We start from the raw sequence: 27,777 nt of genomic DNA, 5'->3' as shown, positions 1-27,777 counted from the left end.
TCTGAAAGGCCATCATCAAAAATCGACAATGAATAAATGGTGTAGAGGGCATGGAGAAAAGGAAACCCTTTTATGGTGAGGGTGGGATGTAAATGGTAAGAGTCACTATACAGGACATTATGGAAGTGCCTTTAAAAGCTAAAAATAGAGCTACCATATGATCTGGCATTGCTACCCCTAAGAGTATAAGCAGAGAAAACCGGAATTCGAAAAGACATTTGCACCCAAGTGTGCACTGCACCACCAGTTACAATAGCCAAGACATGGGAGCAAACAAAATGGCATTGACACATGAACAGATAGGAAATAAGTGATACACGTATGCAATGGAATATGACTCCACCATGTAGAAGAATGAAATAATGCCATTTGCAGGAACATAGATAACATAGAGAAATCATACTCAGTGAAGTAACTCAGATTCAAAGACAAATATCATATGATATCACTTAAAGGTGGAATCTAAAAATACACATCAGTGAACTAACTGAGAAAACATAAACAGACTCAGAGATTGAAAAAAAAACATATGGTTACCAGAGGGGACAGAGATAAATTAGGAGGTTACGGTGAAGAAATACAAACAATTACATATAAAACAGATAATCAACAAGGACCTATGTATACCAAGGGAGGTCTATCAACACTCTGTAATAACCTATATACGAAAAGAAGCTGAAGATGCATAGATATATGCATATGTATAACTGAAAAAGTTTCTGTATACCTACAACACACAGAACTTTTGTATATCAATGTTACTCCAATAAAAAGTAAATATTAATCTAATTTAAAATGTGGTAATGAGACACAATATTTGCGTGTTTGTTCTCGCACATTCCACACTAATTTACAAGTCCCAAACAGGATTTCCCCTAAGGCTCCGGTTGCCAGGGTAACCAGAGTTGGGCCCAAGGAAATCCTGCTGCCTTGTGGCCGTTTCCTGCAACAGCAACCTTAAAAAGATTTCTTATGGACACTGAGTATTCACAAGGACTGCTGGGCTATAAATGATACCTGCCCTCAAAAAATGTAGAGGGGTCAGTGTTTGAAAATAATTGAAAAGTGGGCAGACTTTCAAGAAGACAATTTCAACAGGTAAATTCTACTGTTTACTAAAAAAAAAAAAGCCCATGAAAACATATTCAACATAGCAATTATCAGAGATAGGAAAATAAAAACTACAACGAGGCATCACCGTGCACTGGTCTGAAAGGCCATCATCAAAAATCTACAATGAATAAATGGTAGAGAAGGCATGGACAAAAGGAGAACCTTTTATGGTGCTGGTGGGATGTAAATGGTAACGGCCACTATAGAGAACATTATGGAAGTGCCTTTAAAAGTTAAAAATAGAGCTACCATATTATCTGGCACTACTACCCCTAAGAGTATATGTGGAGAAAACCAGAATTCGAAAAGACCATGCAACCAAGCGTGCACTGCAGCACCAGTTACAATAGTCAAGGCATGAAAGCAACTATAAAGTCCATTGACAGAAAAATGGATAAAGAGGATGGGGTACATATATATACACAAGGGAATATTACTCAGCCATAAAGAAGTATGAAATGATACCACTTCCAGCAACATAAGTGGACCCAGAGATGATCATACTAAGTGACGTAAGTCAGAGAGAGAAACACAAAAACCATAGGGTATCATTATAATTGGAACCTCAAAACTGATAACAAAGGAACTCATTTACGAACCAGAAACAGGCTCACAGAATTAGAAAGCCAACTTAGGCTTACCAAAGGAGAAACATCAGGGGGGAAGGAAGGATAATTAGGAGTTTGGGATTAACATATACCCACTAATATAAATAAAATCTATCATCCACAAGGACCTACTGTATAGCACAGGCAACTCTACTCAATACCCTGTAATAACCTATATGGGCCAAGAATCCACAAAACAATAGATACACATCTATGTATACCTGAATCAAGGTGCTGTACACCTAAAACCAACACAGCATTGTAAAACAACTATGCTCCAATGCAGAATGAACATTAATTTTAAAAATACAACGAAATGCTAACAACATTCCCCCGAGGCCTCGGTGATGCGGGCTGCTCTCACATCCCTGGAGCCTGAGCAGCCTTGGGTCCCAAGGCTGGACTGTCCTGAGGCTGAGGGAGCTGGAGAGGATGAGCCAGGAAATGAGTCCCCACTGGACCTGTCGTGTCTGTCCCCTCTGGCTGAAACCACAGTCTCCAGACCCAAGCCCACCCTCCACAGATAAACCAAGCCTAGTGCACCCAAACGATGGTGGACCCTTTGGTTTGGAAGAGCACTGAGAACTCACCTGGTCCCCACGTCTCCTGATGCTGGGGTTCCCACCTCCAGCCTCCTTCCTCAGATTCGTCCCACCTACGGATGACAGCGCCCTCAGCGTAGCAGTTTCACAGGGGTTGGGCTTTGGGGGAGGGGGAGAGAGGGTGAAGGGAAAGGGAGACAAACTAATGAGACACAAGCCCTTGGGTGTTTGTTCTAGCACATTCCACTCTCATTTACAACCCAGGAACATGACTTTCATTCACTAAGGCTCTGGTGCCCCAGTAACCAGAGTTGGGCGTGAAGAAATCCTGCCACCTTGTGGCCGTTTCTCATAACAACATTAAAACTGGTGCTTATTGGCATTTAATACTCACAAGGCCTGCGGGGCTGTAAATGACGCCTGCCCTCAGAAACGGCCTATGGTAGGCAATCGACTACAAATACAAAACAGGGCAGGCCTTCAGGAAAACACTTTCAAGTGGTAAATTATACAGTTTTTTTTTTAAAGCACATGACAAGATCCTCAAGATCGCTAATTATTAGAGAAATGCAAATCAAAACTACAAGGAGGTATCACCGCACACCAGTCAGACGGGCCATCATCAAAATGTCTAGAAGCAGTAAATGCTGGAGAGGGTGTGGAGAAAAGGGAACACCAATGCTGTTGGTTGGAATACACATTGGTAACAGCCGCTGTAGAGAACAGGATGGAGGTTCCTTAAAAACCTAAAAACAGTGGTACCATATGATCCTGTACTGCCACTCAAGGGCAGATATCTGGAGAGAACTATAATTAGAAAAGACAAGTGCGCCCCAGATATATAGTCACAGATGTGGAAAACAATATTATGGTTACTTGGGTGAAGAGGGAAAGAGGGATAAATTGGGAAATTGGGATTTACATACACACAGTACTAATTATCAAATAGATAGTAAGGACCGAATGTACGGCACAGGGAACTCTACTCAATATTCTCAATTATTTATATGGGAAAGAATCTTAAAAAGAGTGGATATATGTATAACTGATTCACTTTGCTGTATAGCAGAAACAAACACAGCATTGTAAATCAACTATACTTGTATACATTTTTTTTTAAAAAAGTACTTTTCCTCAAGTTGGAGCCACTTCCGGGGAGGTTGACCACTGTATATCTCTCGAAGTACAGCTGCAAAGGATCTCTGTCAAACACCAGTCTGTAGATGAGGAAACAGACATTGAGGCCCAGAGAGGTTAAGTCGCTTGCCTAACAAGAAACATAGACACCATGTGGCTGACAGGGTCTTGGTGCTCTGGCCGGGTGTCAGGCCTGAGCCTCTGAGGTGGGAGAGCCAAGTTCAGGACATTGGACCACCAGAGACCTCCTGGCCCCTCATAATATCAATCAGCGAGAGCTGATCAATCAGCGAGAGCTCTCCCAGAGATCTCCATCTCAATGCTAAGACCCAGCTCCACTCAACGACCAGCAAGCTACAGTGCTGGACACCCTATGCCAAACAACTAGCAAGACAGGAACATAACCCCACCCATTAGCAGAGAGGCTGCCTAAAATCATAATAAGTTCACAGACACCCAAAAACACACCACCAGACGTGGTCCTGCCCAGCAGAAAGACAAGATGCAGCCTCATCCACCAGAACACAGGCACCAGTCCCCTCCACCAGGAAACCTACACAACCCACTGAACCAACCTTAGCCACTAGGGGCAGACACCAAAAACAACGGGAACTACAAACCTGCAGACTGCAAAAAGGAGACCCCAAATGCAGTAAGTTAAGCAAAATGAGAAGATAAATACGCAGCAAATGAAGGAGCAAAGTAAAAACCCACCAGACCAAACAAATGAAGAGGAAATAGGCAGTCTACCTGAAAAAGAATTCAGAGTAATGATAGTAAAGATGATCCCAAATCTTGGAAATAGAATGGAGAAAATACAAGAAACATTTAAGGACCTAGAAGAACTAAAGTGCAAACAATGATGAACAACACAGTAAATGAAATTAAAAATTCTCTAGAAGGAATCAATAGCAGAATAACTGAGGCAGAAGAACAGATAAGTGACCTGGAAGATAAAATAGTGGAAATAATTACCACAGAGCAGAATAAAGAAAAAAGACTTAAAATAATTGAGGACAGTTTCAGAGACCTCTGGGACAATATTAAACACACCAACATTCGAATTATAGGGGTCCCAGAAGAAGAAGAGAAAAAGAAAGGGACTGAGAAAATATGTGAAGAGATTATAGTTGAAAACGTCCCTAATATGGGAAAGGAAATAGTCATCAAGTCCAGGAAGCACAGAGAGTCCCATACAGGATAAATCCAAGGAGCAACACGCCAAGACACATATTAATCAAACTATCAAAAATTAAATACAAAGAAAAAATATTAAAAGCAGCAAGGGAAAAACAACAAATAACATACAAGGGAATCCCCATAAGGTTAACAGCTGATCTTTCAGCAGACACTCTGCAAGCCAGAAGGGAGTGGCAGGACATATTAAAAGTGATGAAAGGGAAAAACCTACAACCAAGATTACTCTACCCAGCAAGGATCTCATTCAGATTTGATGGAGAAATTAAAACCTTTACAGACAGGCAAAAGCTGAGAGAATTCAGCACCACCAAACCAGCTTTACAACAAATGCTACAGGAACTTCTCTAGGCAGGACACACAAGAGAAGGAAAAGGCCTACAATAACAAACCCAAAACAATGAAGAAAATGGTAATAGGAACATACATATCGATAATTACCTTAAATGTAAATGGATTAAATGCTCCAACCAAAAGACACAGACTGGCTGAATGGAAACAAAAACAAGACCGGTATATATGCTGTCTACAAGAAACCCACTTCAGACCTAGGGACACATACAGACTGAAAGTGAGGGGATGGAAAAAGATATTCCATGCAAATGGAAATCAAAAGAAAGCTGGAGTAGCAATTCTCATATCAGACAAAATAGACTTTAAAATAAAGACTATTACAAGAGACAAAGAAGGACACTACATAATGATCAAGGGATCAATCCAAGAAGAAGGTACAACAATTGTAAATATTTATGCAACCAACATAGGAGCACCTCAATACATAAGGCAAATGCTAACAGCCATAAAAGGGGAAATCAACAGTTAACACAATAATAGTAGGGGACTTTAACACCCCATTTTCACCAATGAATGGACAGATCATCCAAAATGAAAATAAATAAGGAAACACAAGGTTTAAATGACACATTAAACAAGATGGACTTAATTGATATTTATAGGACATTCCATCCAAAAACAGCAGAATACGCTTTCTTCTCAAGTCCTCATGGAACATTCTCCAGGATAGATCATATCTTGGGTCACAAATCAAGGCTTGGTATTTTAAGAAAACTGAAATTGTGTCAAGTATCTTTTCTGACCACAACACTATGAGAATAGATAGGAATTACCGGGAAAAAAACTGTAAAAAATACAAACACATGGAGGCTAAACAATACACTACTAAATAGCCAAGAGATCACTGAAGAAATTAAAGAGGAAATCAAAAAATACCTAGAAACAAATGACAATGAAAACACGACGACCCAAAACCTATGGGACGCAGCAAAAGCAGTTCTAAGAGGGAAGTTTATACCCTGAAAAAAAACATAGTTCAAAAAGAATCATGTACCACAATGTTCATTGCAGCACTATTTACAATAGCCAGGACATGGAAGCAACCTAAGTGTCCAATGACAGATGAATGGATAAGGAAGATGTGTCACATATATACAATGGAATATTACTCAGCCATAAAAAGAAACGAGATTGAGTTATTTGCAGTGAGGTGGATGGACCTAGAGTCTGTCATACAGGGTGAAGTAAGTCAGAAAGAGAAAAACAAATACCGTATGCTAACACATATATAGGGAATCTACAAAAAAAAAAAGGTTCTGAAGAATCTAGGGGCAGGACAGGAATAAAGACGCAGATGTAGAGAATGGACTTGAGGACACAGGGAGGGGGGAAGGGTAAGCTGGGACAAAGTGAGAGAGTGGCACTGACAATATATACGCTACCAAATGTAAAATAGATAGCTAGTGGGAAGCAGCTGCACAGCACAGGGAGATCAGCTCGGTGCTTTGTGACCACCTAGAGGGGTGGGATAGGGAGGATGGGAGGGAGACGCAAGAGGGAGAAGATATGGGGTTATATGTATACGTATAGCTGATTCACTTTGTTATACAGCAGAAACTAACACAACATTGTAAAGCAATTATATTCCAATAAAGATGTTTTAAAAAAAAGTACTTTTCCTGAAATAAATAACAATTAAAAAAATATGGCACAAATTAACTTTCCACGAAAAAGAAACAGACTCATAGAGTACAGACTTGTGGTTGCCAAGGACCCGGGGCTGTGGCGGAGGGATGGATTGGGAGTTTGGGATTAGCAGATACAAGCTATTATATAGAGAATGGATAAACAATAACATCCTACTGTATAGCACAGGGAACTATATTCAATATCCCGTGATAAACCAAAACGGAAAAGAATATGAAAAAGAATGTGTGTGTGTATATATATATATATATATATATATATGTAACTGAATCACTTTGCTCTCCAGTGGAAATTAACACAACATTGTATATCAACTATATTTCAATAAAATAAATTTTATAAAATAAAGCTGCCATATATGACCCAGAAATCTCACTCTAGGTATACATCCAAAGGAAATGAAAACAAGATGTTGAAGAGAGAGCTTCACACCCATGTTCACTGCAGCATTATTCACAATAACCAAGATATAGAAACAATCTAAGTGTCCATCAACAGCTAAATAGACAAAGACAGGGTATGTGTGTGTGCGTGCGTGCGTGCGTGTGTGTGTGATGGAATATTTAGCCATGAGAACGAAAGAAAACCTGCCGTTTGCAACAACATGGATAGAGCTTGAAGGCATTATGCTAAATGAAATAATTCAACAGATAAAGACAAATACTACATGATCTCACTTATATGTGAAATCTAAAAAAGCTAAACTCATAGAAACAGAGAGTAAAATGGTGGTATACTGTAAACCCTGACAGTGTTATTTTTTCTTTTTTGTAATGCAAGTGCCTGACAAACTCTGATTGCCAACACATCCACTTCAAAGATGGCTATCTCTAATAAATACATTACTAGGCATATGACTAGATAAAGAGCCAGGCCACCTCACTTGTTGTTTTCTCTTCCCGTGCTAAATTTCCATTCTTATGTTATAAATTCACCAATAAAGACTGAGCCAACGAAACCCTTGGTCCCCACCCTCAACCCCAATAAAAGCAGAACCCCAGTCCCGTGAGGGTGTTCTCTCTCACTACCGTGACCCCACTGTATGGTCCCAGGTTTGCTGTGCAAGTTGCAGGTCCTGTAAGTAATAAACCTTTTTTTTTTTTTTAACATCTTTATTGGAGTATAATTGCTTTACAATGGTGTGTTAGTTGCTGCTGTGTAACAAAGTGAATCTGCTATACACATACATATATCCCCATATCTCCTCCCTCTTGCATCTCCCTCCCACCCTCCCTATCCCAACCCTAAACCTTTTTTGTTGTTGTTGTTGTTTCCTTATGGTTACTGCTGAAGGGCATCTTGAAATCACAAGAACCACAGTGGACCAGGCCAGCTACAATGTTGGTTACCGATAGGCTGAGACCAGCACAAAACAGGTGGTAACCAGGAGTCAAGGAGATGTTTAAGGGTACAAACTTGCAACCAGTAGATAAATAATTTCCGGAGATCTAATGCACTGCACAATGATTATAGTCAACAATATTTTATTATAAACCTCAAGATTCCTAAGAGACTAAATGTTAATTGTTCTCACCACAATAAAAAAATGAAAAGTATATCAGGCGATTGAGATGCTACCTGAAGCTACTTAATAATCATATTGCAATATATAAATGTATCAAATCAACATGTTGTACGCCTTAAATTTATAGAATGTTGTATGTCAATTATATCTCAATTTAAAAAACAAAGGGAACAAGAAAAAAACAAAAGAAACAAGAAATGAGACTCTGTGAGTCTCATTCATTCACATTCCATTGTCCAAAACAAGTCACATGGCCAACTCAACATGAGTGGGTTAAGAAAATATACTCTTCCCATGAAGGTGTGTGGGGAGAGGGTAGGAAGGAAGGGAGAATAAATATTTGCTAAATAAAAATATCATCTCTCCCGAGCCACCTGGAAAGCTGGGCATGAAAGGATGATCTCACCTGGAAAGCACTCAGGTAAGGATACAGGGAGAGGTAGAAGTGATGATGGTGCTATGGGCTTGTTGTACAAATGGCCTCGTCAGCTGAAGAGCACAGACAGCGCTTTCCTGAGCACAATACAAGAGAGGCCTGTCGGGGAAAGAGTATAAACTGGTGCAACATTTTTGTTTAACAATATTCATTGAAATATAAAATGCACACACTTTTTTTTTTTATCTACAATTTCTCTCCTAGAATAGTATTTGTCTGAATATACTAACCAAATTACATCAAGGAGGGCAGCGTTTACACTACGACACAGAAAATGGGAAATAACCTAAATATCAGAAGAACGTGGTTAAATAAACCATTCTAGATCCATAAAATTGGACATTCTGCAACTGTTAATAAACAAAACACAAACACTTGATGAGGAACAGTCAAATTTTTCTATGGCAGGACAATCAAACTAAGACAGAAAGAAAAAATAAATGATACATGCCCTTTGTGGTGGGCCTTTCCCAAGGTGCAGTGTGCATCTATATTATATATTAACCAGACCTCCTCAAAGCAGAAGGATGAAATCAACCTTTGAGAAAAATCTGTCCCTTTCTTCAGATGCCAGCACTGTAATTCTAAGATTACTATTTCTTTTTCATCGTATACAAGGGGTCACATTGACCAAAGGCTTGTTCTGTACATGCATAACTGACTTTAAAAAATAACTGTGATGAACTATGTGCACAATGCTAACCTGTCAATATGACTAAATTCTTCGTCTCAAAAATGTATGAAACTGCATCTCTAACTCCTCATCAATGGACCAGTTCTCAGAGCTTCTGAGAATCTACTGCCTGGGTTATAATCCTCCGTCTGACTCGAATAAAATTCTCTTTTCTTTCTTCTCAGCTTGACTGTTATTTGATTTTTCGTCTACATTTTCCTGGCATAATCGGCAGGATATTAGAGACACCCACCAGAGGACATCCGGAGTCTACCCAGAACCCGTGCTCCACACCAGCACGGGCCCTTTGAGCCCCACCAGCTCCTTAGTACTCCTCAGGTGCTTTGGTGAGTTCTCCTGATATCCAGACATCATTGCTTTAAATGACATCCTGAATTTTATTCAAGCTGGTTTTGGGGGGGGGAGCAGGTTGGTTTGTTTTTGTTTTTTTGCTTAAGACAGAATCTTAAAAGGCACCAGTGCATTTTCTTAGGAAGGGACCTGACCTAGGAGGTATCTAGGCAGGAAGCCTAGGGAAACAGGTGGTTAATCTCTGTTAATTTTGGCTCAAACTGAAAACAAGCCAATATATGGTCTGAACGAACTGTCTGCTAATGAAATGAGAGACTGAGCCTACTCAACTCCAAAGAAAAAGGGACATCTGCTCCTTCCAGCCACAAGGCATTCTCAGGTGATTGAGAACCTAGCAGAAGTGCCTGAGGAAATGGTTCCACAGAGAATCCTCTACTGCCGTTAAGTAAGTTCCACTTGCCAGCGGGGCATAACAATGGCTGATCACTGGAGCCCCAAGCACCCACGGCAGTTTCAAACTGTGGGCAGGAGAAACAGAGACACTAAGAGAGTCAAATCGACCCAAGGGTAACTCCTTGGGGAGCTAGACTCAGAAGCAACACATATCCGATCCATCACATTGCCCTTAGAAAAGTGTTCAGGTCATATCTCTTATCTGAATCAGGCTACCAAATTAATAATGCGAAATTGTGCTTCAAAGGCCAAACAGCTCCGGAACAGACAGCCACCTATGGGAACAACAGCTGGGTTTATGTATAATACCCATGGGACTGACAGTTGCAAGTATTTAACCAAATAGGAAAATTTGACCAAAGATAACTTGTCCTGGAGATAGCCAAAATGGGGCACTTTTGATTTACCTAAATTGATTTATTTGCGTGCTCAATTAGAAAAAGCCAGCCATAAAATCAAACAACCAGAATGGGAGGCATATTTTAATTGGTACCTGGCAGCCTCAAAACGAGGAAATAATAAAATGGCTTCATTACAAGAAACAAACCAAAAATGATTAGAAACAGTGGCTAAGTTAGAAAAAAGCCTCCGAAGCCATTGCTTTCTAAAACCTTACGGAAAGGAGAGAAGGAAAAAGCTGCCAAAATTATGAATGTGCAGCTATAGCAGTTTGGCTCCCCTCCAAAACTAACCGGCCCAAATTCCAGCCAGTCGCGAAATGACCACACCTGTTTTTATTGCAAAAAATCTGGACTTTGTTTTTTTAATAAATGTATTTATTTATTTATTTTTGGCTGCATTGGATCTTTGTTGCTTTGCGCAGGCTTTCTCTAGTTGCAGGGAGCAGGGGCTACTCTTCGTTACAGTGCGCGGGCTTCTCATCGCAGTGGCTTATTTTGTTGCGGAGCACGGGCTCTAGGCGTGTGGGCTTCAGTAGTTGTGGCTCGCGAGCTCCAGAGCGCAGGCTCAATAGTTGTGGCGAATGGGGTTGGTTGCTCCGTGGCGCGGCATGTGGGATCCTCCCGGACCACGGCTCAAACCCATGTCTTCTGCATTGGCAGGCAGATTCTCAACCACTGCGCCACCAGGGAAGCCCAAAAAATATGGACTTTTTTTTTTTTAATGAATTTATTTATTTATTTATTTATTTATTTATTTATTTATTTATTTATTTTTGGCTGCATTGGGTCTTCGTTGCTGCGCTCGGGCTTTTCTCTCTCTAGTTGCAGCAAGCAGGGGCTACTCTTCGTTGCAGTGCACGGGCTTCTCATTGCGATGGCTTCTCTTGTTGCGGAGCTTGGGCTCTAGGCACGTGGGCTCAGTAGTTGTGGCACGCAGGCTCAGTAGTTGTGGCTCGCGGGCTGTAGAGCGCAGGCTTGGTAGTTGTTGCGCACGGGCTTAGTTGCTCCACGGCATGTGGGATCTTCCTGGACCAGGACTTGAACCCGTGTGCCCTGCATTAGCAGGCAGATTCTCAACCACTGTACCACCAAGGAAGCCCAGAAAATCTGGACATTTTAAAAGAGATTGCCACAAATTCAAGCGAGATTTAGAACAAGGTAAAATTACAAAGGGATGGGTTGCTCCAAGGATTACAAGAGGGCATTTCCCCTCCTCCTCACAAATACCTTAGGGGAAATTGAAATAATCGGAGGGGAAACTACTAAGACCCTGTAGACAAGGGTGCTACATTGTCTGTTCTTAACCTTACCTTTATTCACTGCCCTGTGCCTCAGAATAAACAATCATCAATTCAAATGGCAGGCGTTTCAAATTTTCTTATGCAGTTTTTTTCTACAGATGATTTAAAGAACATTTATTTTTATTGAAGTATAGTTAATTTACAATGTTAAAAGTGACAGCAAAGTGATTTGGTTATACATATACATATATAAATATATATATTCTTTTTCAGATTCTTTTCCATTATAGGTTATTACAAGATATTGAATATAGTTCCCTGTGCTATACAGTAGGTCCTTGTTGTTTATCTATTATATATATAGTAGTGTATATCTGTTAATCCCAAATTCCTAATTTATCCCTCCCCCCTCCTTTCCCCTTTGGTAACCAAAAGTTTGTTTTCTATGTCTGTGAGTCTATTTCTGTTCTGTAAATAAGTTCATTTGTATCATTTTTTTAGATTACACATATAAGTGATATCATATGATACTTGTCTTTCTCCAAATGTCGTAAATGTCCACTGACAGATGAATGGATAAAGAAGATGTGGTACATATATACAATGGAATATTACTCAGCCATAAAAAAGAATGAAATAATGTCATTTGCAGCAACATGGATGGATCTAGAGATTATCATACTAAGTGAAGTAAGTGAGATAGAAAGGCAAATATACTATGCAGAGTTTTTTAATCAGAGCCAATAACTTTTCAGCTAGGAACTATCGCAGGAAGACATGTATTCCTTTTTCATAAAATGTGCTCTAACTCATCTGATAGGACGAGACCTTTTAGAGGCATATAACGCCCATACTGCCTTTTTACCTAAAGGTGAAATGATTTTAGATTTAGAAGATATAGCTATAGATTGGAACATAAATACTGAAAAAAAATGGTTATGAAAACAAAAATTCAAACAAATCAAGAGTAAATTAATGATTTACTATTAAAAGTGCCTGAGAAATTGTGATCATCTTCTTCCTCAGATACTGGGAAACTTAAAATGGCTACTCCTATTAAACTAACTACTGATAATTCCCAACCTCTACCCAATATCCGACAATATCCACTCAGACCAGAGACATTCAATGGAATAAGACCTAATATTCAGGAATTCCTTAAGAAAGGATTTATAATTCCTTGTACCAGTTCTTGTAATATTCCCATTTTACTGGTAAGAAAGACAAATGGAAAAGACTGCAGGTTTGTTCAGGACCTTGGAGCTATAAACAATATTGTGATTCTTTGCCACCCTGTGGTTCCTACTAATCCTCACACTCTGCTCTCAGCCATTCCAGCAGACACCTGTTACTTCTCAGTAACAGACCTATGTAGTGCATTCTTTAGTATTCCAGTAAAAAAGAAAGCCAGGGCTTCCCTGGTGGCGCAGTGGCTGAGAATCTGCCTGCCAATGCAGGGGACACGGGTTCGAGCCCTGGTCTGGGAAGATCCCACATGCCACGGAGCAGCTGGGCCCGTGAGCCACAACTACTGAGCCTGCGCGTCTGGAGCCTGTGCCCCGCAACGGGAGGGGCCGCGATAGTGAAAAGGCCCGCGCACCGCGATGAAGAGTGGCCCCCACTTGCCGCAACTAGAGAAAGCCCTCACACGAAAAACTAAGAGACCCAACACAGTCATAAATAAATAAATAAATATAAATAAATAAATAAAGTATTAAAAGACTACCTTTAAAAAAAAAAAAAAAAAAAAAAAAAAAAAAAAAAGAAAGCCAGTACCTCTTCACCTTTACATGGGTTGATCGTCAGTACACCTGGGTGGTTATGCCACAAGGCTATACAGAAAGCCCTACTTATTTTTCTCAAATACTTAAAGCTGATTTGGCTGATGTATACTTTCCTAACGGCTTTGCTTTAATTCAATACATAGATGGTTTACTTTTGTGTCCTAGAACTGAACAGGACTGCCAAAGAGACACTATCCATCTGCTGCAACAATTAGCTTCTAAAGGGCATAAGGTGTCCAAAAACAAACTACAATTCTGCTTACCAATTGTGAGATAATCTGGTCATTTAATATCTAAGGAAGGATTATTGATTGATTCTGAAAAAATTAAGGGAATCCTAGCTTTCTCACTCCCCAAAACAAAAAAACAACTAAGAGGATTTGTAGGTCTAACCAGATATTGTGGGAATTGAGTACCTAGTTTTTCCTGCACTGCCCAACCTCTCTATGCATTACTTTAGTCTGACCAGCCAGACCCAACTGAATAGACGACAGAAGGAGAAAGGTTATAAATGCTTTAGAATCTGCATTATCCTAGGCTTTAGCATTAGGCCATCCTAACTATAAACTACCAATTTTCCTCTTTGTGCATGAAAATAGAGGAAACAGCCTGGGTATATTAACTCAGAGGCATGGTGACCAGCATTGACCCACTGGATATTACAGTCAGCAGCTAGATTCGGTGGTAAGAGGGTTCCCACCTTGTATGAGGTTTGTTTCAGTGACACTCTCTTATGCAAAGCTACTGAAGAACTTGTAATGAAGTCCCCTCTGACTATTTATGTTCCTCACTCAGTTGAATCTCTCAAATTCTCATCATACTCAACACTCTTCTATGAGTCACTTGGCCTCTTATGAAGTACTGTTACTCTTTTCACCCAATATTACTTTGGCTGGATGTAAGAGTCTTAACCCCAAAACTTTGTTTCCAGCACCTCAAGATGACAACAACCATGACTGCCTCATGCTGACTATCTTCTCACTCCTAGGACTGATTTACAAGAAGTTCCCATTGATAATCCTGATTTTAATTTGGTTTACAGATGGATCCTTTTTAAAGGATGAACAGGGACATTATCTGTTCTATATGCAATAACATCTATAGTAGAAGTACTTGAAAGTTCTTATTTACCAGACATCAAATCAGCCCAACAAGCTGAACTGATTGCATGGATTAGGGCTTGTCAATTAACCAAAGATCAAAGAGCCAATATTTATACTGATAGCCACAGTGGCTCATGTTTTTGGAATGCTATGGAAACAGAGAGGATTTCCTATCTCTTCTGGCCAGCCAATAAAGAATGGACAGCTAATCTCAAAACTATTAGACTCCATTCAATTGTCCAAACAGCTGGACATCATTAAAATACCCGGATATTCCAAATCTGATTAAACAGAAGCCAAAAGGAATCGACGGGTTGATGCTGAAGCTAAACGAGCTGCCTGAAGTCTTCTTCCCTCCCAATACTGAGAATATCCTCTGCTCAACCATAACTCTGATGAAACTGTCCAGAAATTTCCTTTGTAGGCACAAGAATCAGCTTCAGAAAATGAAAAGCAGGCCTGGAAGGAAAAAGGGGGATTTTTTTGATCCCATCTCCCAAATATGGTTCAGACCAAATACGAGGCTTATGGTACCTTAAGTGCTCAATTACCGTTAACTGCAACAGGTACATTCCCGGAGCCCCTGGAAAAAATGGTACTATGGGGAAAACAATGTATCTGGAAACCCTCTCCCACTATAGCTCATAAGATTTATGACCGATGTTTTATCTACCCCAAACATAATCCTGGTAAACCCCTTCATGGCTCTCAAGGCCACTTTCCCCTCCCAAAGGGACCCTTTGAAGTTTGGCAACTGGACTTTATCCAGGTGCCTTCCTCTCAAGGCTACAAATACATCCTGGTAATGGTATGCCTGTTTTCACACTGGGTGGAAGCATTTCCTTGCAGAAGAGCAATGACCTTAACAGTAGGCAAATTACTACTGGAAAGAATAATTCCAGTTTGAGGAATTCCTTTGAGTGGCATAGTGACCAGGGTACCTATTTTACTGGACAGGTCATTAAATCTACTTGAAAGATTTGGCCAGTAATGCAGCATTTTCACTGTGCCTATTCCCCTCAACCCTCAGGATTAATAGAAAGGACTAATAGCACAATTAAAACACAACTGGGGGACTTCCCTGGTGGCGCAGTGGTTAAGAATCCGCCTGCCAATGTAGGGGACACGGGTTCGAGCCCTGGTCTGGGAAGACCCCACATGCCACGGGGCTAAGCCCATGCGCCACAACTACTGAGCCTGCGCTCTAGAGCCCGTGAGCCACAACTACTGAGCCCGTGTGCTGCAACTACTGAAGCCCAGGCACCTAGAGCCCATGCTCTGCAACAAGAGAAGCCACTGCAATGAGAAGCCCACGCACTGCAACAAAGAGTAGCCCCCGCTCGCCGCAACTAGAGAAAGCCCATGCACAACAGCGAAGACCCAACACAGCCAAACATAAATAATAAGTTAATTAATTAATTTAAAAAAAATACACAACTGGCTAAATTTTCAGAGGCTTTTAATCTTCCATGGCCAAAATCTCTGCCCTTGGTACTCCTCAACCTTAGGTCTACTTCCTTCGGTAAACATTAATTGCCTCCTTTTGAAATAATTACTGGGTGACCTATGCATATAGATGAAGGAATATATGAACCAACGATTCTTAAAGGTGATATTCTACATTACTGTCAGGGACTCACCAAAGCGCTTAAAGACAATGAAAAATTAGTAACTGATTCCTTCCACAATGAGCTCCCAGGAGAAAAAGACCTTAAGGACCATAAGTTAACAACTTGAAGATTTTGTCCATTGGAAAAGACAAAATAAAGGACTGTTTACAAGCACGTTGGAAAGGACTATATCAGGTATTATTAACAAATCCCTGTGTTGCAAAACTTAAAGGAGTAAGCTCTTGGATTCACATTTCTCACCTCAAAAAGGCCTCCCTCATGAATGGACTGCAACTCCTATTTCTGAGTTTCTAACCCGGCTTCCACCAACTAAGAAAGGCCCCACCAAGCCTTGTCACCAAGAAGACGACAGCAGTGGTAGACAGCTACCCCAAGAGTTGAGGCCAGGCCTGTAAGACTTATCTTACTAGTTCAAACTGTCTCTCTATCAAAATGTCTGTCTATCAAAATTGAAAGTTATTGTTCTATTTCTAGCCATGATTTTGTGCCAATGTTTAGGATGGAAAGAAAACTCTTTGGCAAAACTATCACAAAGTACAGCTGCTGGGGGCAATTTAACTGATTGTTGGATCTGTCACCAAATTCCTTGGTCAATACAAGGCCAATTTAAACCCCCTGTAATTCCTGTCACTGACTTTTCAGATGTTCCTAATGTTACCACTTACTCAGATCAACCTCCTTCTGGCCTAACTTTTCAGGTTCAAATTTCCAACACATTAGTATATCCTTCCCTTGTCTGACACTACCCTCGATTCTTAGAGACCAGACACAACTTACCCTAGAACCCCCTCGCTCTGTCCCTTACTTGATTAACAGATGTATTAAATTAAAAAAATACAAGTCACTTATGCCAGCAACCCCTCAAATATCATACAGATAGCTTTTGGAAAGCCTGCAAAAGAAATACCCATGGTTTAATACTATGTTAACAAAATTTCCCATTAAGGAAGCTATCAATGAAAGCACTCTGGGAGGAATCACTTGTGCTACCTGAGGTTTTGTCTTCGTATGTGGTGTTGGAACTAACCCATTTTACCAATGATGGGCACATAAATGTCTAAATAGCTGGCAAGTAGAAGGTTTATGCTATTGGGACATTATGTTACCCCACTGTCTATATACCAAGAGACAGATGGACCTCCTTTTTCTCCCCATTAAAGGGTCAAGACATCCATGCTAGCAAGATACCAAAATACCTGGTGGCAAAGTCTTTGGGGAATCTCGGTTCCTAGCACAGGAGTATATGTAAACAGGGATATGCTTAGAAATCTATCAGCCACCATTGGTCAAATGGCTGAAGAAACCACAAAAAAGCACTGCAGTGCAGCAGAAATCCCTAAATTCCTTAGTCCAAGTAGTATTAGATAACAGAATTGCCTTAGATTTTCTACTGGCCACACGACTTTGTGCTACTGCTCACACTACTTGTTGCACTTCTGTCAACACCTCTGGAGAGGTTTAGACATGCCTGGAAAAAATTTTCCAAAAAGCAAAATGGTTACAAGATGTAAAAAAGACTGCCCTTTTATTTTATTATTTTTTTTAAGGAATTCCTTTATTTTTATTTTTTATTTACTTATTTATTTATTTTTGGCTGTGTTGGGTCTTCGTTTCTGTGCGAGGGCTTTCTCTAGTTGCAGCAAGCAGGGGCCACTCTTCATCGCAGTGCGCGGGCCTCTTCACTATTGCGGCCTCTCTTGTTGCGGAGCACAAGCTCCAGACGCGCAGGTTCAGTAGTTGTGGCTCACAGGCCCAGCCGCTCCGCGGCATGTGGGATCCCCCCAGACCAGGGCTCGAACCCGTGTCCCCTGCATTGGAAGGCAGATTCTCAACCAATGCGCCACCAGGGAAGCCCAAGACTGCCCTTTTATTTATTTATTTATTTATTTTTTTTATAGCTACTTTATTTATTTATTTATTTATTTTTGGCTGTGTTGGGTCTTCGGTTCGTGCGAGGGCTTTCTCTGGTTACGGCAAGTGGGGGCCACTCTTCATCGCGGTGCGGGGACCGCTCTTCATCGCGGTGCGCGGGCCTTTCACTATCGCGGCCCCTCCCGTTGCGGGGCACAGGCTCCAGACGCGCAGGCTCAGCAATCGTGGCTCACGGGCCCAGCTGCTCCGTGGCATGTGGGATCTTCCCAGACCAGGGCTCGAACCCGTGTCCCCTGCATTAGCAGGCAGATTCTCAACCACTGCGCCACCAGGGAAGCCCTGCCCTTTTAAATGACCTGTTTAGTTGGCTCCCCTCAGGACTAGGCAACTTTTTCCTCTCTGCTTTACAGACAATCGTTATTTTCATAATATGTGTATAATATGTGTTGTCATCCATTTCCCGGCTATCAAATTACTCATGACATTTATCACTCCTTGCTTTAAAAGCACACGTGTCAAAAGCACACGTACAATGACTGTACAACAAACTGAGATGACTGATCAAATGTACAATCTATAAAATTTTTCTCCATCAATATATTTATATGCTTGTTTACTGCATTTGATTAATTTACTATGATATATATAATGCTTAAATGAATTGAAACTGCTGATCACATCTATAATTCTATATAAGATACTACACATGCACAATGCACATATAAGATACAACTGGACATGTAGAATTGACTATAAGTCCTTGCCAAGCATTCTACTAACATAACCCCCGAAAAGGAAAGAAAGAGTTGGGCTATCAAGGCCCAGCGCTGAGGGACATGATCTGGGGCAGGTAAGCAACCACCCTGGCATCGAGGGACCAAATAGTTGATCACCTAATGCTTTTTATGAAAAGATTTATGATCAAAAGGGGGAAGATGATGAGGAAAAATCATAAATTTTTCTATGGTAGGACAATAAAACTAAGAGAGAAAGAAAAGAATAAATGACATATGCCCTTTGTGGTAGGCCTTTCCCAATGTGCAATGTATAATACATCTACATTATACATTAACCAGACCTCCTCAAAGCAGGAGGATGAAGTCAACCTTTGAGAAAAATTGGTCCCTTTCTTCAGATGCCAGCATTGTAATTCTAAGATTAATATTTCTTTTTCATCTCATACAAGGGGTCGCATTGACCAAAGGCTTGATCTATACATACATAACTGACTAAAAAAAAATCTTTGAGGACCTGTGTGCACAGTGCTAACCTGTCAATATGACACATAAATTCTTTGTCTCAAAAATGTATAAAACTGCATCTCTAACTCCTGATCAATAGAGCAGTTCTCAGAGCTTCTGAGAATCTGCTTCCTGGATTGTAATCCTCAGTTTGGCTCAAATAAAATTCTCTTTTCTTTCTTCTTAGCTTGACTATTATTTGATTTTTTTGTTGACACACTCTACACATGCACGTGTATAGAAAGGTCTGAGATATATTATTAAATTTAAAAAATCAAAGTTCAGAAAAATGATCAAATAGTACAAACTGGCAAAGAAAACCATAACCCAAACTGTCAATAAATATGGAAACATGCTCAATCTCAGTAGTAATTGGGGGTTTCTAATTATAAAAACCATAAGATACCATTTAACCCTCAGAAAATTGACAAAGTTACTTCTGATAATATCAAGTGTTGGCAAAAATATGGAATAGCAGGAACTCTTACACGTTAGCAATAGTATAATTTACAAGTTATAAAGGAACCTGCCTCTTGGGGCTTCTGCCTGATAGAGATACAACTGACGATATGGAAGTAACAAAACCTTTCATTTTCTTTTTTGATAAAGCTATAATAATGTATAGATCACACACAGACTATGAATTTTAAGAAAGTACTTGAAAAAGGCTTTTATGGCATCCAGGTGGACTGTATGAAGCCATGTGGGTTGACAATTAGAAAAATTAGGAGCATCCACAGCCAGCTAAATAAACAAAGAGTTCAGGTTGATTACTCAGCCAAAGGGGATCTAGAATGGGCTCTCTCAACATCTTGGGGGACAGGATGGATGGCCTGCTCATCCAGTGGACAAACTCTTCAACACACTGCACATCCAACTGATTTGCTGGACAAAGAAAAAGATTCAAAAACACTGGACAGATAACATGGATGTGTGCACAAGTGACAAAGCAGAATGTCAGAGGCATCAGTGTTCAATGGTTGAGTTCAGAATAGTAAGGATGTGGTTTATCAGCAGTTCATGTAAAACGGAAGTGGGAGGTGTTTTGTTCATTATAAGATCACTTTGAGTCAATGGCATGATGTGGCAACGCCCCCACCTCAAAGTCTGTATTGCAGACTAAGCTATACTATTAGAAGAGCTCAGAAGAGGGTGAGCTGATTACTTAGATTATTATATGAAGTGCCAAGTTCAGATTTGGTTTCTGCATTTGAAGAAGAACACTGAAACGATATTCCTATGGGTGATTTATGAGGCATTTACTATGTTCCAGGGACTGACTACACACACACACACACTCACAATAGAGTAAGTTTTGTGCCACTTAATAGTTATATTATGAGGCAGGTACTAAAATCCCCATTTTAGAAACTACAGCTCAGAGAGGTCAAGTCTGCACAGCTTGTAAAAAGTCAAGCCAGGACTCAAGCCCAGGTCTCTAAATGTAAAGCCCTGGCCCTTGCCTGTGACATCCTACCACTTCCAACTGGAGGGTGGCCAGAGACAGGCCAAGCTGGAGAGTGGTCCAGCAGTGAGGACACTGGGAAGAGAACTCCTAGAGCAGACACTCTCAACACGTGGCACATGCCTATGTGGTATGATTTCTGGAGTAGAACCAATCACTGGGCCCAGAAGGCTGCTATAAACTAATCAACAGCCGGTCATGAAGATAGAAGATGAAAACTATGACCACCTTAATAGTCATATAATGACTATTCATAGATCACAGTCAATAAATAACCTGACATCTTCTGGAGACACTGACCACTGCCTCATCTCAGTCATCTGTGCCCACTCTGTCCCACCACCTAGACTTTAGTCAAGGTTCACCTATGGCCAAGAACGAGCCGACAGAACTCTAGGGTCACTTTGGCCTAAGTTAGAACTCAGAGAGGCTCAAAGTGGGGAGCTGAACCCTCCAGGTACAACTACTATTCAGATATGTCCAAACCAGCGGAAGGAGCAGCATAAGAAACATGAATGCTAAATGCTCCGGCAAGAAGCGACTTAAGTCAGGTTCATGAGACTGAATCCCAGGGATTTTCCTTTATCCACTGCAAGGGAGAAAGTCACTTACCCTTTGAGGGAGCTGGGCTATGAGCCTGGAGCTACCAGCTGCCATTCTGCCACCTCATGAGGAAGGTCTGATTGGTAACAAAGGCCTCACTCACAGAGGAAAGCATTGCTTGGGGTTGAAGAGAGATTCCTAGGGTGAGTGACATCTGTACTTGTTATCTATTGCTGTGTAACAATTACCCCAACACGCGTTTATCATCTCACAGTAGTTGTGGGTCAGGAATGCAGGGGTGCTTAGCTGGGTGGTTCTGACTCAGGATCTCACAAGGCTGCAGTCAAGATATTGACCAGGACTACAGTCTTCTCAAGGCCCCCCTGGGGGAAGGGCTCCACTTACATGGCCGTCCACCGGTCTCAGAGGACCCACTTCCAAGCTCACTCACACAGCCGTTGGCAGGCCTCAGGTTCTTGCTAGCTGAGGGCTGGAAACATCCATTTCTTGCCACCTGGGCCACCCCACAGTGCTACTCACAACACGGCAGCTTGATTGCCCCCGTTGGAGCACTCTTGGAAAGCACGAGTGACCAACAGCAAACAAGACAGAAGTCAGCCCTTTTGTGCCCCAATCTGGGAAATGGCATCCTGTCACTTTTGCCATATTCTATTTGTTAAAAGCAAGTCCCCAGGTCCAACCTCACACTCAAGAGAAGGGGATTACACAGGGCAAGAATACCAGGAGGCAAGAATCACTGGGAACCACTTTAGAGACTGCCTGACACAAAACCATTTGAGCCCCTGGAGCCAGCCATGCCTGAAGTCAGATCCTTCCTGGTCTTTTCAGTTATGAGAGGCAATATAGCGTCCTTTTGCAGAAATCAGTTTGAGTTGGCTTTCTGTCATGCCGTGTGCAGCCCACAGAGCCCTTCACTAATACATTAATATACATGCTGAAAGCAAACATCATCAATAAAACCAGAGTGGCAAGGGTGAGATCAACAGAACAAGCTTTCCCTGGAATGGACACGTAAGCCGACCAGAATTCTTAAATGTCCTATATGATCCTTGATGATATTTTTGGATTTTTTTTCTGCCTGGATTTATTCTAGCATTCTGAGATTCTGCTCAGCTAATTTAGCAAGCCGGTGTCAGTGTGAGAGCATGCCAAGCGCAGAATTTTACTGCCAAAAATGACAGTGAATAGAATTAGACCATGAGAAGTGCAATTAGTTTGACATGCTATTAACACCCCAAGCACGAACACAGAAGGAAAAGCTGGAAAAAAAAAAAAGTAAAGTTAAAATAAAAATAAGTTTAGCTCAGTTAATGGCAAACAATAAAATAAAATTATACACTACCCAAAATTTGATTTTTTTTGTTTGCAATGCCAATTGAATGAAAATACTATCTATATACAAATGATGTGAAAATTTGATAATGACTTGTATAACTTTAGCAAGAAGACAGCCTATCATGTTTCTCTGGCTAATGAACCATACTGAGACTTGAGAATGTTCCCTCTACACCCATCCTTAAAATGTATCCTATTTAGCACCCAATCGTGGTAGACGCTGTCACTTGTCTCCCCATACTAACCATGAGAAAAAAAAAGCCAGATAAATTGGTTTGCTTTAGAAAAATATATCGCCTGTGCAGTATTGCCTAAAATACATTAAAGAAAAATGTCAGTAATGATGTTCTTAATAGAACCTTTTCACGTGCACAGCGGTATTCCACCTCCCTCTAAATCAGGTGTCAAACCTGAGCGTGCTTCCGAATCATGGGGGCCTTGTTAAAACCCAGATGGCTGGGCCCTGACCCCAGAGTTTCTGATGGTCTGGGGTAAGGGTCTAGAATCTGCATTTCGAACGAGCTCCCAGGCGCCACTGCTGCTGCTGGTTGGAGACCACACCCCGAGAACTGTGCTCCAACGTTAAAGGAACTCGCTCCTCTTGCAGGGACTCCCAGGCTGCTTGCTCATCCCTGCAGCCTGGAGAGCTCTGCCCTCTCTCTGGGCATCACTGTTTCTCCACCCGACACCCTCTCTCTTCACTCTTGATGTTTCTCCTAACCTCCAAGAAAGGCAACTCACGCTGCTACCAACTTCCTCAAAAGAATCTCAGATTTCCCAGTTTCACTTTAAAAAGTGCGGGGTGTGACTGGATACCACCTGACGTCTTGCTTAGCCAGTAACAAAATTGGAATCAGAATACTGACTGAGCTGAAAATATTAGCAGCAGAGTAGAATTCTAGTTGATCTATTATACAGCTTAAGAGAATGTTATTACTTAAATGATATTGCATTCATTCAATTAAATTCCCGATTTTTTTTTTTTTTTTTGTACTAAACAATTGTTTGGGAAAAGAAAAGTGAAGAAATTCAAACAAACGAGATTTTAGTGCCATTCAGGGACAATGATTTCTTAAATTAGATCTTTTTCCTCTTTGTTCAAACAATTTGTGTTTAGACAGAGCCCAGGCATGTATTCAGACTTCAAGGGGAAAATATATTCAAAACAGATGAAAGAGTTTATTAGTTGCACAACAAAGAAATGTCATCCAATTTTATAGATATCAGTCTAAGAAAATTTGAAGCTGTCATCAACTGTAACTGAAAGAATATAAAAAATGTTTAAAGCAATTCTACATTTCTTGGCCTTTATTCACCAAACCGCTAAAGCAAATTGTTTTTCAGAACCACCCAGAACAGAAGATGCCAGAGGGTGGTTTCAAAGAGTTTCTAATGAAAATCTGCAGTGTTTATTCTGATCTCCATGTGAAATGGAGTTGGTCTGTTGCGTTTTTTATTTGTTTTGTTTTCGTTTTTCTCACATGTAAGACTTCCCCTCTCTGATGAACAGTTAAATGGGATGACTAAAAGCCACTCTAGCAGGAACCGCTGTATTTTCCCCTCTGTACAAACTACTTCATACATGGTTGAGCATTCCAACTTAATAATATGTAACCTGGTCTCACTAGCAAGCATTCACTAATTTATTCATTCATTCAGACATGTATTAAGCACCTGCTGGGTACGGGGGATGCAAACATGAATAATATATGGTCCCTGCCTCCAGTCCACAGTCTAATGGGTGGTTACAAAGGTCTAGGCTGAAGATCCTGACTTGGGAGCCAGAGCACGTGGGTATCAGCCACTGCCATGGAGTGGATGCCATCACTCCAGGTTGTGTGTAGACTGAGAAGCTGGGAAAGGCTTGTGGGCTTAAAAAATTATTCACAAACTAGAAGTTGAGAGTTATGTTTTATTTGGTGGGAATTTTTAGGACTTCAAGCCCGGAAGGCAGCATCTCAAGTAACCCTGAGAGAACTGCTCTGAGGAGGCAATGGGGGTGGGGAGCCAGGTTACACAGACGTTTTGCAGTAAAGGGCAGGTAGTTGGGACCATCAAAGGATTATTGTAAATTAAAGAAAACCAGAAATCCCAAGTTAAGGAATGTAGCGCTTTTGTGTGGGGGGGAAGATGCAAGGGTCTGCACTCACTGAAATCATTCCTTTGATATGCACCTCAGCTATCTGGGGCCAGTATCCTGTATTTTCACATCCTGAGTTTCCTCAGGGCTCACCGTGGGGAGTGGCTGCAGTCTGATGGCTGCTAGATGGCAGGTATTCTTTCTTTCCTGAGGTCCCTCAGGGCTCACCAGCTCACGCTGGAGGGCTGCACACACTGATGACTGTGACCTCCTTTGTTTACTGACATGGCAGGAAATATTCCATTTCTCAGGCTGGAACCTGGAGGAAGGCCAGCATTAAGGGAGACAGAAACACCAGAGGGTTGGGAGAGGAAATCAGAGTACGGGTGAGGGGCAGGGGTTATGTCACAGAAGCCAAACGAGCTGTTTCTAGGAGGGAAAATGCAACAATGCTGTAGGGAGGCCCAGTGAAACAGACTGAAAGAGTTGTTGGGATTCCAAGTTTGCTGACGGCCTTAGCAGAGGTGGTGTGGAAGCTCATTGCCAGGGTTGAGAAGCAGATGTAAGACGATGTAAAGGAGATGGGAAGGGAGAAATTCTTCCCATATTAAAGAGATGATGAAAAAGCTTTCTAGCCTGAGAAAGTGTTCCTATTAATAGGGAAGGGAAGGGCTACCCTGGTGGCACAGTGGTTAAGAATCCGCCTGCCAATGCAGGGGACACAGGTTCGAGCCCTGGTCCGGGAAGATCCCACATGCCGCGGAGCAACTAAGCCTATGAGCCACAACTACTAAGCCTGCGCTCTAGAGCCCTCGAGCCACAACTACTGAGCCCTCGTGCCACAACTACTGAAGCCCATGCGCCTAGAGCCTGTGCTCTGCAACGAGAGAAGCCACCGCAATGAAAAGCCCGCGCATTGCAACGAAGAGTAGCCCCCGCTCGCCGCAACTAGAGAAAGTTCGTGCACAGCAACAAAGACCCAACAACAGCCAAAAATAAATAAATTAAATAAATAAATTTATTTTTTTAAAAAAATGCTTTGCCGAAACCCTTCGGGGAGCTTGGGGCTTTTTAGGGCATGAGCCACCCATCTCCTGCATTGTCCTGCAATAAACATTTCTCTGCTCCAAACTCCAACGTTTTGATTTGTTTGGCCTCACTGTGCGTCGGGCACACGAACTTGTGCTAACAAAGCCAGCCAGGGTCAGTAGATGCCTGTAAGAACAGCTGTTGCCTGTACCACAGCAGGTGTTAAATAGAGTGGTACTTTGAATATTCTCCTTGGAAGCCAAAGGATCTAGGGTTGGAGAGAGAGAGAGAAAACCTGAAGTGGTGGAGGCACTGCCCCCCGGAATGATGGATTTAGCTACGCGCTCATCAGCTCTCGCCCCTGCAAGGATGCAAGCTCCTTTAGGTTAGCAACCTTGGCCATCAGTGTTGTGTCTGTGTAAAAACAGAAAATTATAAACTTAGGAGACTTGATTCAACTTAAGATGATAGTTGAAATCAGAGGCTACATGTTTCAAAGACGGTTAAGGAACTGCAAGAAGATGAAAATACTATTATTATCACAAACACTTTGAGAATACAAGCCCAGAGTTAGTCTTGAAGATACCAAAAAATATGAATCTTAGTCAAGCTGGAGCGAAGGCGCTTTGAAGCCAAATCATAAAATTGGGTTGTTTGCCACAAGCGTTCTTGTGAAATTCTATTGTAGCTGCGATGATTTACTGATACATAACCCTTAACCTAGAGACTACTGTGACACTTGTTTTACTTGTTGCTGTAGAAAATTGAATTTACTCATTGTACATTTGTTATGGACAACTGGGTTTACCATAAATCTCGTCTTATTTATCCCATTATCTATGACGTATCTGATCTCATTACAATTAACCAAGCCAGCACTATAAAAGCGGCGTAGGGCTTCCTTGGTGGCCCAGTGGTTGAGAATCTGCCTGCCAATGCAGGGGACACGGGTTCGAGCCCTGGTCTGGGAAGATCCCACATGCCGCGGAGCAACTGGGCCCATGAGCCACAGTTACTGAGCCTGCGCGTCTGGAGCCTGTGCTCCGCAACAAGAGAGGCCGCTATAGTGAGAGGCCTGCGCACCGCGATGAAGAGGGGCCCCCACTTGCCGCAACTAGAGAAAGCCCTCACACAGAAATGAAGACCCAACACAGCCATAAATAAATAAATTAACTGCTTAAAAAAAAAAAAAGCGGCGTAGATTTACTTGAGATTAGAAAGGACAACACGAACTTTTCCTCCCCACGTAAGTCATGTAAGTTGTTTTTTTTGTGTGTTTATTTTGTTTTTGATAATGATAATAGCAGAATTGTTTTTGAAATACAGTGGAGGACATTTTCTTCCAGCTGGATCCTAGTATCTAGAAGAGTGTGCGGTACTTACTGCACACTTGAGTGTGCAGTAAATGTCTGTTGACTGACTTATTTGTTGACTTCTCATCAACACTGAGAGGAAAAGTATCTGTTAGAAGAGATACTGTACAAACTGGAGGTCAAAATATTAGAGTAGACCTTTCCTTTGGTTCTCTGAAGTAATTTTCATTAATTTGCTTCAAATCTTTCATTTAAATGACCATACATTCTTTTTCTATCACTTTGAAATGACATTTATTGAGTACTTATTATGTACAATGTATATATTTCAAGTGCACCACCTCATTTATTTCTTCCAAGAAATACAAGGTAGGAAATTATCTTTATTTTGTAGATAATTGTTTTTCAGAGAGGTTAAGTAATCTAAGATTGATTACAAATAGTGCCAATGCTTTTTTTTTCAATTGCCTAAAAAGTACTTTTAATTTTAATTTTTTATTTTTTTTATACTTTTTTCATTTATTTATTTATTTATATTTTGGCCAAGTGGCATGTGGGATCTTAGTTCCCCGACCAGGGATCAAACCTGTGTCCCCTGCATTGGAAGGCATATTCTTTACCACTGGATCATGAGGGAAGTCCCCTATTTTTATTTTTAATGATTTATTTTTATGTCTGTACATTCTTTAAGCACCTAACTTAGTATCATGACGGAGGCTGA

The sequence above is a fragment of the Balaenoptera acutorostrata genome, chromosome 7 (assembly GCF_949987535.1).
Source record: "Balaenoptera acutorostrata chromosome 7, mBalAcu1.1, whole genome shotgun sequence".
In the NCBI taxonomy this organism is placed as follows: Eukaryota; Metazoa; Chordata; class Mammalia; order Artiodactyla; family Balaenopteridae; genus Balaenoptera; species Balaenoptera acutorostrata.
Note: the sequence above shows the minus strand (reverse complement) of the source record.